The sequence below is a fragment of the Ambystoma mexicanum genome, chromosome 3p (assembly GCF_040938575.1).
Source record: "Ambystoma mexicanum isolate Mex_15411 chromosome 3p, UKY_AmexF1_1, whole genome shotgun sequence".
Taxonomy (NCBI): Eukaryota; Metazoa; Chordata; class Amphibia; order Caudata; family Ambystomatidae; genus Ambystoma; species Ambystoma mexicanum.
This window is the reverse complement of record NC_090925.1, coordinates 852,078,847-852,096,896: the sequence shown is the minus strand read 5'-3', so window position 1 is coordinate 852,096,896 and position 18,050 is coordinate 852,078,847. Positions and strand designations below refer to the sequence as shown.

Here is an 18,050-nt window from a genome sequence, read left to right as displayed (position 1 = left end):
TTCCCCACTGTAAACGAGAGAGAGAATCAGCGGCTATGTTCCTTACCCCCGGTATGTGTTGTGCCCTTACTTCAGAGTTTAACTTGAGAAGGCTTGATGTCAGCGCCCTAAGCAACCTCAGTACCCTTAAGTTGCTAGATGTCCCTTGATTTATGATTTGTACCACTGCTTAGCTTATCCGACCACAGAATCACCCTTTTATTGACAAATGACTCCTCCCACAGTCTGAATGCAACTACGATGGGAATCAATTCCAGAAATGTGATGTTTCCGGTTATGCCCTCCTCATATCATGCTGCCGGCCAAGCGTGCCCCCACCACTCATTTCCTAGTATTGCCCCAAAACCGTGGGTGCCTGAAGCGTCTGTAAAAAGTCTCAACTTTTCACTATTAGCCCACTGCTCCCGCCACAGTAGGACCCCGTTGAAACTATCCAGGAAACCATCCCACATCTTCAGGTCCTCTTTTACCTCAGCACCCAGACACACATGCTGGAATGCATGTTGCAGCCTCACTGTCTTTAGCTCAATGCTCCTGGCGAACACCCTGCCATCTAGAATCACCCTAGCAGCAAAATTCAACTTCGCTGCCAATGATTGAAGCTCCCTCAATGTGGCCTTACTCCTGCCCCTCAGCTCCTTCATAGTTTCCTTAAGTTTTCCCCCTTCTACATGTCAATTTCCAGTGGTTCCATTTCGTGCCACTGCAATTGTTCAATGTAGCGTTCAGCACTGCGTTGGCAGGTGGGCTTGACGGTTCTCAGCTCGCCAGCCTGCATGTAAGGCAGTCAGCAGGGACTCTGGAATGATCATGGTCATGCCTACCTGCCAAAACGATGCACCATGCTGTTGGCACCTTGGGACCCCCATCCAGGGTGTTGATAGGTATTTTTCACTTTTTAAAAAAATGGAAATCGTTTTTTCTGCTTTGCGTGTGTGCCAAATAACCATTTTAAAATTACAAACCAGAATTGGTTGATGAGTTAATAGAAAAGGGCCATTGGTGTACTATGAGGAGGGGCATGGGGTAAAAGGGGAAGGAAACTCCTGGGGCTGATGGAGAAACGAAGGTGGCGGCCAGGAGAGTGGTGATGATGTCAGAAGGTGGCGGCCAGGAGAGCGGTGATTATGCCTATGATGGAACACAAGCAGTTACTGGAGATTCGCACTTACTTTCCAAGCCATCTGATTGGTCGTCGCCTCTGCCCTGAATGCTAATATAAATTGGTCAAGTTTTCAAAACACATTAATCAATAAAACCTGGACAACATTTATTTATTTTTATTCATTGGGTTTCTATAATGCGCCTATTGTTCTGACTTGAGGACTTGAGTGTCGTGTAGACCGTTGATACCTCCGTCCCCAAGTGACGCACAGGGGAGCCTAAAAGAACCCCGCTGTGCGACCTTTGGAGCCACAGGTGGGAGATGTTGCTTCCCGGATCCACGGAACCTCAGGAACACCGATGCTGCTGCAGAAAGAACGGGGTTAAGTACCAGGCAAATACAATAGAATACAAGAATCACAGGGTCTGAATGATCTTAGCTATCCGGTGTTTGGAAAACCCAGGAGACCTAGTGAAGGAGGTTCGAGACTCAGATGAGAGGTAGTCCCCAGAACAACGGGGACCGGAGTCACACGTGGGTACAGGACAGCCCACCTTAACCAAGGGCTTGGAGACGTAGCGTGAGCCCTCAAAGGGCAATGGCGTAGTGCAGACAAACAAAGTTCAAAGGGATGATCCGAAGGCAAGTGAGGGATGGGCCGAGGTTCAGCGATGAGTCAACAGTTCCAAGCAAAGGTACAAAGGATAATCCGAGGGAGTCCAAGTGAGTGATCCAAAGTCAAGGTAAACCAGAAGAGCAAAAGTCCAGACGTAGCGCCAAACAGAGTCGAAAGACAGCTGAGAAGCGGTGAGTGCTCCGTGCATCAAGCGTTATGTACGGTGCGCTTCCGAGTCACGTGACGCCCTCCATCGTCATGTGGGAAACGCCGCTCTGAGTCACGTGAGCGGACGACTGTTCCATGCGGAAGTGTTCTGCCGCCCCTTCTGCTGTGTGCTCTCCATGGCAACTGTCAATGCAGGAAGGGCTGCAACCGGGCACGTACATTGTACCTGGTACGGAGCTTTCGGTCCTGTGGGGCAACCAAATCACGTGAGTCTTGAAACCTGGGGTGAGTAGTATGGGAAACCGGGGAAGGTGTTGTGGGGGTACTAGCAGTGTTCTGATGTGCAGAGGAGCGTCTAACACCTATACACAATGTGTTTCAAGGCGCGACAAGACAAGGGTGGGGGGCGGCGGGGATGACAATATAAAAAAAAGTCCTACTAGGCCTTTTGACATTCGGATTGTGCAAGTGCAGTAACAGAAGTGCAGGGGGGCTGGTGAGTGATGGAGGGTTAAGCGAGTGCCAGGGTAGGCCAGGTGGGCACTGCCTAGGGAGAGCATGTGAAGAAGGTCTACGTGCTAAGTGTGATGAGCGGGGCTGGGAAGCCTCAAGGGGTGCAAGCCCAAACAGGATAGTGCAGGGCAAGGGAGCCCAGAAGGGCAAGTGCAGGTTGGGGTGGGGGCAGAGGAGACCAAGTGCAGGGGTAGACTGGTAGGGGAGGGCCTGGTGCCCTATAAGAGTCTGAAGGAACCAGGCAGCCAGTCAAGAGGCAGAAGGGAAACATTAGCTGGGGAGGGGGAGAGGGAAGGAGGAAGAGAAAAGGAGGATCTTGAGAAGCTTCTGGAACTTAAGGAGATCCGGTTCAAGTCTGAGATGGGCAGGGAGGCCATTCCTGAGGGAGGCCCTTGCAGAGGAGAGAGATCTGACCCTCCCATTCTCTGCTTGGAGAAGTGTCTGATCGGCAGAGAGATGGAGCTAGAAGACCGAAGGGCTCTAGCAGGGATGTATTTATGGAGAGGGAGTTGGATGTAGCGGGGTCCCAAGCCCCAGAAAGCCTTGTGGATGATGCAGAGGGTTTTGAACTTGATCCTCGCAGCAATCAGGAGTCATTGGAGAGGTTTTAGGGCTGGAGAGATGCAATTCCTGGGCTTGAGGCCAAGGATATGTTTTGTAGTCCTATTCTGAAATAGTTGAAGGGAACGAAGGAAGGAATTAGGTAGGTCGAGGAAGATGCTTTTACATAGTCCAGACTGGAGAGGACCAAAGCTCTGGATACATTGAGATTATGGGGGAAGGTGAGGAAAGGGAGAATGCCTCTGCAGTGGTGCAACTGAAAGTGGGCCTTCTTGGCAAGGTCCGTGATGGGAGGAGGGAAGGAGAGAGAGGAGTCAAAGATGACACCAAGGTTTTTTGCCTCACCGGAGGGTGAAGGGAGGGTGCCCATGGAGGGCAACCAGAGTCTAGGGGGAAAGGAGGGAGCTGGAGTCCCAATGAGAAGGATCTCAGTCTTACTGGAATTAAGGCCGAGCTCATTAGCAGAGCATCCTGACTAAATAGAAGACAATCAGGAATGAGAGAGGAAGAGGAGGAGGAGGAAGGAAGGAAGCTTGAAGGAGAGTTGTGTGTAATCTGCATAACACTGGAAGTTAGGAGAGAAAAGGGTCCACTTGTACCTCAGAAGGTCATCCAGATATGAAGGATGTCAGCCAGTCCAGATCCAGGTCTGTGATGCCAAGGGTGTCACAAAGCTGATTTATAAGGGTGGCATGAGGCAGATGAAAGGTCAAGAAGGGTGAGAAAGGAAGGAGAGTTTGAGTCGAGGTGGAGAGTAATTTCCATGCCTCTGGCAGCTCTGAAGCCAGACTGGAGACAACCAAAAGATTCAGTGTGGTGGATAAGCTGGGAGATGCCCAGATTCTCCAAGTGTTTGCCCATGAAGGGGGTAAGGGAGAAGGGGGGTAGTTAGCCAAGCAAGAAGAGACAGCAGAAGGCTTTTTCAGGAGAGGGTGCACAAGGGAGTGCTTGAGGAGTGATGGGAAAGATCCAGAGGCAAAGGAGTGATTGCAGAAATCAGTCAAGGCTGAAGCAAGGGAGGCAATGTTGTCCTTGATAGTTCTGGAGGAGCAGGTGAGCACATGTGTTTGGATGAGACTTTCATAAAGCGGACTTGTCTAGAAACCTCATCAGGTGATGTGGGAGAGAAAGAGGCGAGTAGGAGGGAAGGGGAAAAGGGGGCCAAGGAAGGCCTGAGAGTGGGTGAGGGAGAAGGGGTGGTGTAGAGGAGACAGAGGACAGGATGTCCTGAGTTTTAGTAATGAAGTGAGAGGCCAGAGAAGTGCAGAGGGCCAAGGAAGGCAGAGGAGAAATGGATTCTGCAGTAGGATTGGCAGGATCCTTGCAGATTTTGAAATGTTCAGCTGTGTTGTTAGTGGCCCCAGAGATGGAGGCTTGGATATAGGCATTCTTCTTCGAGCAGATGGAAAGTCTATATTGCCTTTGGAGCAGGCGGCAGGCCAGTTTGCCAGAGGAACAGCTTGAAGTCTGCCACTTCCGCTCAGCTACTCTGAACTTGCGTTTCAGAGAGTCCAGGTCAGAGCCATTACAGGAGTTGTACTGGGTGGCAAGTCTTTAATACGGATCCTCATAACAAGGTCAAGGATGTCCAGGGTGTTGGTGATGGAGAGGTGAAGGTTAGTAAGGGACGGACATTTGAAAACTTTTGTTAACACTAGAACATTTACAATGCTTAGCCAATCCTTTTCGGTTTATAAAGCTCTGGCAACATATGTGAATCTGTAATGCTTTGATCACCTATACATCTGTTGAGCTTTGATAACACTTGTACATTTGTAAACCTTTGGTAATATTTTTAAATCTGCAAAACTATGACAAAGAAGACTCTGAAAGTGTCTCCTCCAGCATGTCAAGACTAGATGATTGACAATTACCTCTGCTTGAGTGCCACAAAATCTGAAATCATCTTCATGGGCATGGAAATCTCACCTGCTCGCGGACTCACCTGGCCTTCCAGCAAGGGCCTTCTACATGCCTCAGTGATAGAAGATAGGAACCTACAGGTTATCTTCGACGAAGTCCTAGAATTTAACACCTAGATATATTGAAACGCAGTCTACTCTTCTATATATGTCAAACAAAATTGAAGTAACAAGTGCGCTGGTCAACTGCATCAGCCTGAACCTTGGCCTTCGAAAAGCTATGATCCACCCACTACAACTCCTCCAGCACAAAGCAGCAACACCAATGCTAGGCCTGAAAATGAGAGCTCCCATGTCTCCAGAATTTAAGACTAAGCCTGGGCAAATCTCAAACACGATAATTCAAGTGAAACTGCAGGAGTCTGCCAAAAAATTGCGACTTTCTTTTGCGAGTTTGGTTTGGATGAGGTCGTCAAGCCTGTACGCAATTCACGCATCACGTGAGTAATCGGTTGACATCACCATATTGTCGTCAAATTTGGGAGAGTTCTTGAGCAGAAAACGAGTTTGTGAACCTTTACAAATAACCAGTAACTTCCTGTTTCCTTTTTGGATTTGGTGTGGCAGCTGGAAGGCACGGCATTGATGATCCAAACCAGGAGTTGGAGTAAGAGAGTTTTTTGAGGAGTTAGGCATGATATATTTTTTCTTTGAGGACTGTGTGTGTGTTATTTATGATTTGAAAACGTTTTGTTTTTAGCTGCAAAATGTTTATTTTTGTTTGCTTATTTCGTGTGCTGGACACACTGGTAGTTTGCTTGGCAAGCCCTTTCTTTTGTTAGTTGGGGAATCCCTTTCTTGTGTTTTGAATTAAAATATTCTCTTACTAAAGGTAAGGAAACCTCTAGTTTTCCTTAGTTTGTAAGCCAGTTTATTTTGTTAGGGAAACTTTTGATATTTTTTGTCTTAAAAAAATGTGTATTTCTATTTTGTTTAGGAGACCCTCTTTTGTGTAGGGAAAAACAATAGGGATGCAGGGTGGAATAATCTGATATGGTGCTGTCTGTGCAGGAGCAGTACGGCGATCTGGAACCGCTGAACGTGGATCGCCAATCCTCCAACTTGGAATCAAAAGAGGGGGAGGGACACATTATGAGCATTCTCGGGATGAGGTGCACAGACAATCTGCCCCCTTCAGCAAATGTTGATTCTCTAGATGTAGTAGATAGTGGGATTGGTTGTGATGAGGACGATACTGCGGGCGACAGAGATGATGGGAGTGGTGGTGACTCAGAGGTGGGGGAGAAGCATGTGCCGGTGGCAAAGCCAGTACAGCAGGGGTCAGGAGGAGAGGCAGTACTGCAAGGTTCTGGAAAAGGAGAGCTAGTGCTGTAGACGTCAGGAAGAGAGGAAGTACTGCAGGGGTCAGGAGAAGGTATGAAGCCCACTGAGGGTTCAAGGAAGGCACAAGAGCTCCTCCAAAAGTGTGGGGAGGGTACAGTGACAGTTTGCCCTTTGCCACCTTCCTCTTTGGCCTGGCATTACTGGAAGGTGCCTGCTGGGGTTTCATCATCAGAGTCTGGATCTGTGGAGTGCAACCTTGTCCCTGGGGTCAAAGACTTCTAGGAGGGGAAAGATCTCTGCTACACATTCAATGGGTACCATGACCCTCCTGAACCACATGTGGAGCTGGCATCGTGAAGGGATGTTATGACAACCCCAACCTGATACCAGTGATGATGATTAGATGAGACTGCATCAGGGACCTCCCAGGGGGTACAGGGTAACAGCAATGCCACCATCAGAGGTACATACTTGTCCCAGCACTGAACGGGCCCTGATCATGCATTGATGGGTTGGTACCTACTGACAGGAGGGCAAGGCCAATCTGACGTGCCATTCCATGGAACAGGGCCAATGCTCCGTAGGGCAGCACCATAGACAAGATTGCCCAGCAGATCAGGATATTATGCCTAGTGTGAGGGCACATCTTCAGCCGGGGAGAACTGATGCCTGAGGCAGCAATGTTCAGTGCACAGAGTTTTTGAGAAGCACATTTAAAAATGCTGAGTGAAATGGCAGGTAAATATTTTTGTCTTGTTTGTAGAAAGAGCATATTTGTGTTCTCGTCATTATCAAAATTACTTTATTTCGGTGTACAACCATAAAAATACAAAGAGAATTGTGCATAAACATGATCATAAAGTGATGGTCAAATCCTTGACAATACAAAATTAATATTGTAATCATTATAAAATGTAAAATTCTAGTTATTTAAAATGTATGCATTTAAAACTTCGGTTATGCTTATATGTGTTTCTGTGCAGCACAACTTATTTCATTCATATTTAATTCCTAAAGCATAAAATGAGAGAAAGAAAAGCTAAGAATTCTACAAACTTTCAAAATCTCAGATCTGTGTTAAACAATACCTGTAATTAATATCTCTCTACTTCTCCAGGCTTTGTCTAAATAATTCGAAGCAGCATATATTATATCTATGGAACATGCCTTTTGACACAGCTCTTCGCCTTTAAACACACAACGAGCGTCTCTGTTTAATCAACAGTTTATCATATGTCTATCTCTAATATGTCTCTACTGTGTACATAGAAAAGGGAAGTGCTGCAGAGATTCAGCTTCCCCAGGGAAAAAAGGGACATCTATGTACCATATTGTTATTCCAACTAGCCTTGACCTTGGCTATGAGTAGAATATCTAAATGCATTTTTAGGAACATGGCTATCTGTATTGGGCTTTCAATTAAGCAATAATCCCCGAGCCGGGGTGGGGCATTACTGAGTCAGGTAATGCCCTGGGGTTCAGGTAATGCCCACCGGGCGAGGGGAGTATTGCCAGTAAGACCGGGATACTAACAGCATTTTTGTTCGTTACGCATTTTTCAACAAAGAAAAAAATAATGCCCACCAAGGACGGGAGAACCTAGTCCGTTCTCCCTTCCCATGGCGCCCATTGGAAATAGATAAAAAAGTAAACAAATAAAATGTCCACCATGGAAAGGGAGAAGGGACTACATGTAGTCAATTCTCCCTTTCCATGGCGGCATTCAAAAAATAGGAAAAAATGTAAATTAAAAAATGGCCACCATGGAAAGGAAGAAGGGACTACGTGTAGTCAATTCTCCCTTTCAATGGCGGCATTCAAAAAATAGGAAAAAATGTAAATGAAAAAATGTCCACCATGGAAAGGAAGAAGGGACTACGTGTAGTCAATCCTCCCTTTCCATGGCGGCATTCAAAAAATAGGAAAAAATGTAAATGAAAAAATGGCCACCATGGAAAGGAAGAAGGGACTACGTGTAGTCCCTTCTTCCTTTCCATGAAGGCGTGTCGCAGATCGGAAGCAGATGCGCTGGAGACAGAAGTGTTTCCAGCGCGTCCACTCCAGAAGAGGAGCAAAAAAACTGGTAAGTGGAGGGAAGGTGAGAGGGAAGGGACATCTGTGGAGAGGGAAGGGGCAGAGCACTGACCTCATTCCCTGGTGGGGGATGATGGCGGCCTCCAGCCGTGAGGCGGCTCGGAGCGGGGGGATTACCATCTGGTAATTCCCCTGTTTGAGCCTCTTCATTGGCTGAGAGGCTGCCATCCCCCTACCCCTGCCCGGTACTAATAAGACATAAATAATCTTCAATAGAGTGGCTTTGTTTAATACACAAATACTATTAGCCCATAGATAGCCCCCAAACACTGGATTGCGTACAGGACTATCAGAAAACTGTGTGAGCATCAATGACAGTTTATTTAGTACTGCCATCGATGACCTCTGGATGAAACCAGAGACTTTCTAGTTTAAGCAGGTGCAAGTATGTTTTAATATGTCTAAAACCTTTTGAGGGAGAGAACATTTAATATAATTGTTTTCTTTTTCTTACTCCCTTCCTTAGAAATAAATTAACAAAAAAAGTACAAAAGATCAAAATTTTAAATACAAATCTAAACACCAATATATAAATAACCACAAGACATGTAGAACCATGTTCAATTTAGTTTAGTATAATGTCTAGTGTTTTGAAGAAGAAGAAGCAATTGAGGGTAGACATTTGAAATGCAAGTGTCCTACTTCAGGATTCAGGATTGAATACTTTTCATTAGGATTAAAATCATATATGAGACTCTAGTCTCTCAAGAATCCTTTTGATAGTTGTTGCACCATGCGCTTGTCTATGGAGGGACCCTATATATAGAGGCAGTTATCTTTCCTCACACAATAAACACAAATAATTCAGGATGCTCAAGAGTCTACTTTGTGGCAACAGTTTAGTATGATAATGATGTTTTGCAACATGTCCCACCACGAGCAGGTAATCAGCTCAGACTTGAGAGTGGATCATCAAGCTACTCCTCTCTATTCAAGCACATGTCTCTTGAGAGAGATGTAAAATTTCAGGCTGTGCCCCCACTTCTGAAAGACATGAGTGAAATGAAAACTGAGTGTGTGCTTCCACTCTTGCGAGACAAGATAAATGTAAAAATTCAGGCTGTGCCCCGCCCCTCCAAGGCTGGCGGGATGTAAATATTGTGTGTGTGCTCTAACCACAGCAGGACAGGTGAGAGACAGCCTATAGATTTTGGATATATTTCCCTTGCACTGCAGTCCAGGAAAATCCAGATGTGTTATGGGGCTAAAAGAAGTTACTCAACTAACAACAACCTAATAGACAACAACAGCAGAACCAGATCGATTAAAAAGGAACCCACCAGTTGAAGAATGTCACCTTTAAGGAAGTGGCCTTGCTACACCTCCCATTACCCCAATTCTGGTCAGCAAAGCATCTTCAGATCGAAACTGAATAAAAGATAGAAAATTGATGAAAAAGGCGAATGAAAATCTGAAAAAATAAGAATTTCAAAACAAGATGAAAAATTTGGACGGAGCCGTCAGACATCATCTGCTATTTTATCAAGACCCCAAATCAACCCCACTGCCTGAAGTAACTCCGAAGGGTGTCTGGCATTTGATCCAGTTTGAATGAACATCTGGGAAAGATCGGATTTTCTTCTGAGATGGGACATAAGAGAGAGACAGACAGAGAGAGAGAGACAGAGAGAGGGAGAGACACAGAGAGAGAAGAGAGAGAGAGAGAGAGAGAGAGAGAGAGAGAGATGATGGACGTGCGTTTTCCTGGGCTTTTGATGGTACATCAACCTCCGGAAATGGTGTTGGGCTAATCCACAAACATTTTCCTATGCTCACTGCTCAACATACACATAGACCCGGGTACTCTGGGTGGACACAGCCTACAGGCACATTCCCCACAATGTCATATTTAGTTGGGATCTGACAGTTGGAGTACACAATGCATCTCCAGAAGGGGAGGGCTAGACCTTCCCACTGCCATGGCCAGGGAACCCTTTTGTAATGGCGCAGTTGGGCTAAACGATAGTTCTGTGGAAGGTTGCCCAGAGCAATGCCAGTGGTTCAGATTAATTCAAAACCTACCACCCATCACTTTTTTGGTTTCAGTCTAATTAACTAACAAATACTCCATGGATCTGAACAGTTCTTTTGTTGAGATATACAGCTGGTTTCTGCATTTGCATACTAATGAGAGTTTAATTCAAACAGGCCGGCATGGGGCCCAGCTGATGAGGCTAATAAGGGAGACAGGAAACCCTGAATGCCTTTCATATGCGCTGTGTCAACCTGAAGCCAGCTCCTGCCCTTATAATTGATAGACAGTGAAATGTCATGTCTGGAACTGCATGTATTATAATAGTCATCCTCGCAGGGGGACCCCATTCAGAAGATACATGAATGTGGTCTTGGGGAGCCAGAGAACCTGGTCTCGCCACAGCTTCAATGGAGACTTGCTGCTTTAATCAGAAACCACAGAGAACTCCATTAACCAGATGGACCCTTTTATCCACAACAGACAGGAACATGGGTGGGACTTACTATTACATGTTTTCACCCCTCTACCTTTTCTGTTGCAAAGCACTCTGGTTATGACCTCACGCATATAGGAGATTGTTGGTGGGGACCCAGGATTGGTCCATTAAGGTAGGACTTAGCCTACACCAATCCCTGTGGTCCACTTGGCTTTAAAAGAGGGCCAAGCCCCACGTTTGACAGATCATCTCAAGACTTTGCAAGAAGTAACAAGAAGAACTCATCAGTGGACCCTGGCTGAAGGTACAGTCTGGCTTACATCTTCTGCTGGTGAAGGGAGGCCATGACCTCCAAGAGGGAAGCAAGATCCCTCCCCTAAATATCGCCCAGGGAACAGGGGGAGATACTGAATCCACAGGACCCTCCAGCAGCTCCAGAACTGGTACCCAGCCAGCACACAGCACACCCTGCCAGGCTCTGCAGTAAGCCTCCTAGGTGGGAAGTACCAGAGAATCTCTGAAACAAACCAAGGACAAGGCAGCTGCCTGCAACACTCTCCTCAGCTTTGGACCATCTGCCTTAAAGGATGACACAAGCCGAGTGAAGAAGCTAGGAGGAGTGCATCGACAAGCATCTGCCGACATCTTCCATAAAGGACATTTTCAAGCCAGTTGAGACCCTCAAGCTGCAACCAAATGCACTGCTGACTGTTGTTACACCGCAGTCGCTAATGCTCTCCTGGACACCTCAACTAGTGTTTCAGAACCGCCAACCAGGAATGAGACAATGATTCCTGACCCTGAGCCGCCATGTGGGCCAGCCTGCACCCATCCATCCAGCTTTCCTGCCGTCTGATACCCGCAGCTGTCTCCCATTTTGAACTCTGTTGCAGAAGCTGAACGACGCCCTGGAACTGACTTGACCCTGTTGAGCACCAAGAACTCCTACAGCACAAGGTACATTGCAGTTCTGTCCCTGTGGTCCTTCTCTGAAGCCCCTAGTGACATTCTATGACCCATTACTCTGTTAGTGTTGAAACCACGTATCCTTAAACTATTGCAATTAATTACTATAATGACTACCCTCCAGTCAGTATCCAGAGTGCATCCCTTTTACTTCTTTGAAACTGTCTGTCCTGTGCCTTTCTTTACAGGGTGGGTTGTATTATGTAGTGTTGTAGAACTGTCTGTTGTGATGATAATAAAGTAGAGATTTGTATACAACCTTGACTGAACAGCCACTTTTATCATTGGGTAATAATTGTATTTTCACTGTGTAGCAACTAACCAACAATCCAAGACCTTTCGGAATTAAGCCTGTCATTCCGTCCACATTACCAAAATTGGACAAGGAGGTTTATGATTTGCTTGTGTTTCCGATCTGTTTGGATCCCTTCTGATTTACTAGAGGTATGGGGCTCATTGATGGTTTAGAAACCGGTTTTCGTCTTGGGCCACTGGTGCCCCGGGAGCTGATTCGACACATTGGTGGCAGGCACTCTGATCTAGTTAGAGCCTTTCACACAGCTTAGCCACCCAACGATAAAAGTACTGTTGCAGGCAACGTTTAGACACTGCTAAGTATTTGTAATAATCATGGATCTTGACATAGAAAGGTGTAGAGGTGGAGCCAAGTACCCCCACCCAAAGCTCCTCCCCCATGCTACCTATATGTTGGGAACCAGAGTGTGAGACACGTGAAGTACCAGTGAAGAAACCAATACCAAGGAGAATCCTGGAAGCAAGGTTCCCATTGAGAAAACCATACCTGCATTCAAGACAATATGATGGCCATTTGAATGAAATCCCAGAGGCAGTCTGAAAACTGAGAATAAAAGCAGATTGGTGATGTCACAGAGAAGCAGAGCTGATGCACCTAGAAGAGATACAAAGGCAAGAGAACATAGATATTCTATAAGTCTAAAGGAAGAAGTACCAAACATAAGCAACATTTCGGGCTCGAAGTGAAGCTGTTTAGGCTGCAGGATAAATGAAGACAATATCAAGTCATTTTACAATTGTACAGAAGCAGCAAAGCAAGTAGACAAATTATTCTTCAAGGCTAGCTATGTAGTGAATAGATTGCAGCAATGAGCCAACGTGTATATATATAGGAACTTTTGACCTATGGATGATTCCACAGAGCGCACTTTAGCAGAGCTGGACCCTGAAAGCAGACAGGGTGTCTTCCCGTGTGTCGCAGTAAGAAAGCGAAAACTTAACCATGGAGGTGAGTGAAAGAAAGGATTGATTGGATGAACACCAAGAAGTCAAGGCCACCTTGGGCCTGAACGTGCGTACAAACAATTACAGAATGTGTGAAAGAAGTGAACTCTTGTCTTAGATGAGGGGCGAGAGCATAGAAGACATCAGAGGTTGATCATTTACTAGTATTTTAAATGCAGTAAAGCTCGAAATTGTGGTCTGCAGTCACATGGTCAGATGGAAATAGACAGCGTGATGAATTGTATCGAAACTAAGAAGACAGAAGGCCTCATCACGAGTTTGGCGGTAACCCTTAAATCCGGCAGTAGCGCTGTTACCGCCGGATTTAAGGGTCTGCCAAATCAGGGCTTCGGCAGATTTCTCCCCAGCTCTGAGCTGGGGGAAATCTGCCCAAAATTAGTGCTCATACCGCCAGCGGGAAATCCGCCGGCGGTATGAGCGTGAAATTTCCCCATTGAGCCCAATGGGGAATGGGGCATTCCCGAATGGGCTCAATGGGGAATGGAGATTTCCAAATCCGCCAAACCCGTGATCCGGCGCTAATAGCACTGGTGGGTTTGGCGGTAGACCAGATAGCGCCAGCGCTATTAGCGCCGGCATTACCGCCAAACTCGCGATGAGGCCCAGAGTATGCTATACTCCATCGTATTCTCCAGCAACAGAGAACATTCCCAAAGCAAAGTTCAAAGCCTTAATTGACAGGCAGACTGCAAGTGTGATGATAGAAGCTATGGTTATTTAATAGAGAGCCCTATAGTTGGTATAGCCAATGGGACGTCGTGTATTTGATGAAGTTCATAGAAACCTGCACTAGAGGAGGGCTTAGATGTCCCACCTGATGTTAGTTACCCAATCACATTCCCTGACAAGTATGGAACGTATACCTAGATGTTCCCTGTAAGCCTATCACCATCCCCACTAGGTTTTTGTAGTTTGCAACGTAGGTAGACGTCAATGATGATGAGATTTTAGTACATAACCTGCTTTTTTCATATGATGCTTCGAGTGTAACGATCGAGCGGGCACATTGATGTCCGTTGTAACTCCCTGTTTTAGATCATTGATATTAAAACAGAAGTATTTTGCCAACTTCCTGAGTCCGTTTTTTTTTGTAACTTTCTTTATTGATTTTACAACAATGAAATAGTAGAGACATTACAAGACCGTGCACCGGTCACAAGACCCTTTATCCCCCCTCCCACCCTCGGAACGATCCCCGCTTAGTGTCGGGTTCAGTTTCATATCAGTTCTAATGATGTTGTTGTTCGGCACTCATGGCTGCTATTGAAGTGTCCGGTTGCTCGCAACAGTTTGTATTGGAGGTGAAGACTGCGATCTCGAGTCGTCATCAGCGTTTAACAGGTATGCAATATAGAAGCCCCAGATATCGGGGGCGTGCGTGGAGGGGCAGAGTTCGTAGGTAGTTCGTTTCGGTGTCTTGACAGTAGGTGACATCTTGGAGCCATTGCTTTAGTGTTGGTGGCGGTCCTCTGCCCCAGTTGCAAGCTATTCGTCTGTGTGCCAGGACCAAAAGTAGGTTCGCCAGTTTTCTGGTATGTTCTGGTAGTTGGTTGGTTAGGCCTAGCATGGTCAGTGTTGGGTCAGGTTCTAGTTGCACTCCAATTATAGCTGAGATTTTCTCTAGGGCTGCTGTCCAGAATGCTCCTATTACGGGGCACGTCCATGCCAGGTGGACAAAGTCGGCTTCCGGGTGCCCACAGCGAGAGCAGGAGGCGGATATTGACGTCCTCTGGGCGTAAAGTCTTGCTGGAGTGTGGTAGACCTGATGGACAAAGTTGAAGTGAATTTGTTTGTATCTTGTGTTTATTGACACTTTCTTTGTGAGTCGTAGTATGTATGAGTCTTCGTCGACTATCGTAGTGTTCAGAGCTCTTTCCCACCTTGTTCGGGCTTTTAAGCAGCGAGTGAGTTTCTCTGTTAGTAAGGCCTTGTAGATATTTGACACCAGACGGCCATCACCTTGGGCTTGAATCACTCCGTGGAGCAGTGGCCAGGTCGGTGGTTGGAGCGGGAACGTGGCAAAGCTGGACTGCATGGCGTGTCGGGTTTGGTAGTACATGAAAACGTCGAGGGTGTTGTTTCCACCTTTGTCTCGAGCTTCCTGAATTGAGAGGAACGAGCCATTCGGAAACAGGTCGCCCAGTGAGTGGATTTGCAGTTTCTTGGTCCAGAGCTGGAAAACCTTTTCAGATGTTATGGGTATCCCTGGAATACTTCTCACCGGAAGGAAGGGGGAATATCTGGTTTGGACTCCGTTCCTTTTGGCGATTTTTTTCCAAATCATGTGTGTCGTGACCATTGTGTTCATCGGTGTTGAGGGTGCCGGTGGTTCGTTGATTATGACTGCGCAGAGAAGATAGGGTGTTGCTAGAGCTCTTTCGATTTGCACATGTGGCCGGATGAAGTGTGTTGCATACCAATGGCTCAGGAACTGTGCTTGTGCTGCCCAGTAGTAACTTTCTATATCAGGTAAAGCCAGTCCGCCTTGCGTTATGGGCAGGATCATAGTGCTGTGTGCTATTCGGGCAACCTTGCCAGCCCAGATAAGGTCAAGAAGGATGGATTTGATTCGCCGTAAGAATTTTTGCGTTAGTAGTAGGGGGATATTTGTAAAGAGATAGAGTAGTTTAGGGAGGATCACCATTTTCGCTAGGGACACTCTGCCCCAAAGTGTGAGGGGAAGTGTTTTCCATCTGTTCACGTTCGTTTGGATAGTGTCAAGTATCTTCTCGTAGTTGTCTTGTATGATGTCGGTGCTGGTTCTGGACATGAGGATCCCCAGATATCGGACCTTCGAATGTTGCCAGTGGAAGCCCAAGTCATCCTGAAATTCTTTGGTTGATTCAGTGAGAGGGAAAATTATCGATTTTGCATTATTGCTTTTTAGTCCTGAGAAGTTGCCAAATTTAAGGACTGCTCGCATCACCGGATTCAGGTTGTCATACGGGTCGCTAAGGAAGAGTGCTATGTCATCGGCGTAGAGTGAAACCACCATTTTGTGTGGGCCGAAGGCGAGACCTCTATGCAGATGATAAAGCCTTAGGTCGGACACAAGGGGTTCCATGACCAGGGCGAAGAGCAACGCTGATAGTGGGCAGCCCTGTCTGGTTCCTCTGCGTAAAAGGATTTCGGAGGAGCATTTGTTTCCGAGTTTGATTTTAGATGTCGGGTATTTGTAGACAAGGCCTATCATTTGGATGAAACGTTTGCCGAGGCCCATTTGTTCTAATATTGCAAATAGGAAGGGCCATTCCACAGAATCAAACGCCTTCTCGGCGTCGAGAAGTACTGCTACCGCTTGGTTTTGTGGGTTGAGGGCCTCCATCGCTCCAAACATTCTTCTGAGGCCGAATGATGTATTTCTGCCTGAAACAAATCCTGCTTGATCCGCCAGAACCATTGTGGGCATGAGTGGCATCAACCTCCTGGTCAGGATCTTTGCAAAAATTTTGCCATCCAGATTAATTAGTGATATGGGCCTGTAGGAGGCGCAATCGTCTTTGGGTTTACCTGTTTTGTGTAGGAGAATGATATTCGCTGTGTAAAGAGTTGGTGGAAGTTGGTCCTTGGCTATGGCTTCATCGAAGACTTGGAGCAGGAGCGGGGCAAGAATGTCTGCGAAAAATGTATAAAATTCACCTGTTAGGCCGTCCAGTCCTGGGGCTTTGGTGCTCGGTAATTCTTTAATGACTTCTAGGATCTCCGCTGAGGTGATGGGTGCGTTCAACGGCTCACGTAGCTCGGTGCTCGTCCAATATAGTTCGGTTGTATTTAGGTATTCTGTTATTTCGGCGGGCTCCCTGGAATAATTGGAGTTATATAAGTTTTGGTAAAATTTGCGGAATGTTTCCAGTATGTCGTCTTCAGAGTATACAAGGGTTCCTGGCGTGTCCCGCACTGCCTCGACTGTCGTGGGTTTTCAATCCGCGGTGATTAGTCTTGCGAGTAACGCACCGGGTCGTTGGCCCTCGCCATTCTGGTGGATTTTGTGGTGGCTTGCTAGGAATTTGGCTTCTCTATCTGCTAGTGATCTGAAGGATTCCAATTCTGCCTTGAGAGCGGCCAGCGAGCCGGGAGTATTTGTAACTGTAGCTGATTGCTCAAGTATTTTGAGGCAATTTTCGCATGTGTTTAGCTCTTCCCTTATCCTCTTTAGGATTCCGTTTTCTTTTGCTAGGCACACTCCTCTGATAAAACATTTCAGTGTCTCCCAGAGTGTTCCCGGGAAGCTACCGTGCCTTGGTTTGTCTCAAGAAATGCGCTCAGTTCGGAACGCAGTTCTTCGGCAAATAGTTGATCTTGGAGGGCTCTGGGCTTAAATCTCCATTGGGCCCTGGTGAAGTCACTCCGATATGTCGTGCACACTAAGGTGACCGCTGAGTGGTCTGAGATGGACCTGGGTAGGATTTGGCATTCACCCCATTGGAGTCTGCTGTGTGCCGACACTAAGATGTAATCAAGTCTCGAGCTGGATTTGTGCACCCAGGAATAAAAGGTGAAATCTTGAGAGTCGCAGTGTTTGCTTCTCCATATGTCGATGAGATTGTGTGCTTTGCACATTTCGGATATTTGCATACTCGCCATGGAGCGAGGAGCGGTTGTTTTGTCTGTACGAGGATCGAGCGGGGTGTTCAGATCTCCACCCCATATTATTGTGGCTTCCCTTGATGCGATGTGGGTCTGGACCCAGTCGAAATTGTTGGAATCGTCGATGTTGGGGCCGTAGGAGTTGATCATGATTATTTCTTCCCCGTCTATGGTTCCTTGAATGAGCAGTGTTCTCCCTTCGGAGTCGCTCCGGGTCCGAATTAGTCTGAAGTTTTTTGACTTGCTGATGAGTATGGCGACTCCCCTTTGCCTATGATGAAAACGAGGCGAAGTATCTGTGGCATCCCCACGTTTTCGCCCAGTGGTTTTCTGAGCTTGGTTGTAGAAGCGTCTCTTGTATGAGAGCCACATCAACGTTGTGGCGTCAGAGGTAGTGTAGTTGCTTCCTGGTTTTGGAGGGCTGGTTGCCTCCTTTAATGTTCCATGTAGCTAGTTTGAATTTTGCTTAGAGTTGCTGTGTTGTTTCTGCTGCTCTGCCAGTGTTTGGTGATTTTGAGTGCTTAAGGCTGCTTCTTTAGAGT

The 18,050-nt window shown here is 46.7% G+C and overlaps 1 long non-coding RNA gene across 4 annotated transcripts in view; it reads right to left on the bottom strand.

Moving 5' to 3' along the window:
• The window catches only part of LOC138580991 (uncharacterized), a 98,322-nt gene that overhangs the window by 68,973 nt on the left and 11,299 nt on the right, over positions 1–18,050 (bottom strand). For 3 of the 4 annotated variants that reach the window (XR_011304393.1, XR_011304392.1, XR_011304395.1), the window contains exon 2: positions 12,443–12,550. This is a non-coding gene — a long non-coding RNA (uncharacterized lncRNA). Of the gene's footprint in view, positions 1–9,543; positions 9,632–12,442; positions 12,551–18,050 lie in introns of all 4 variants that reach the window. The other variant, XR_011304394.1, reaches the window with a different exon arrangement.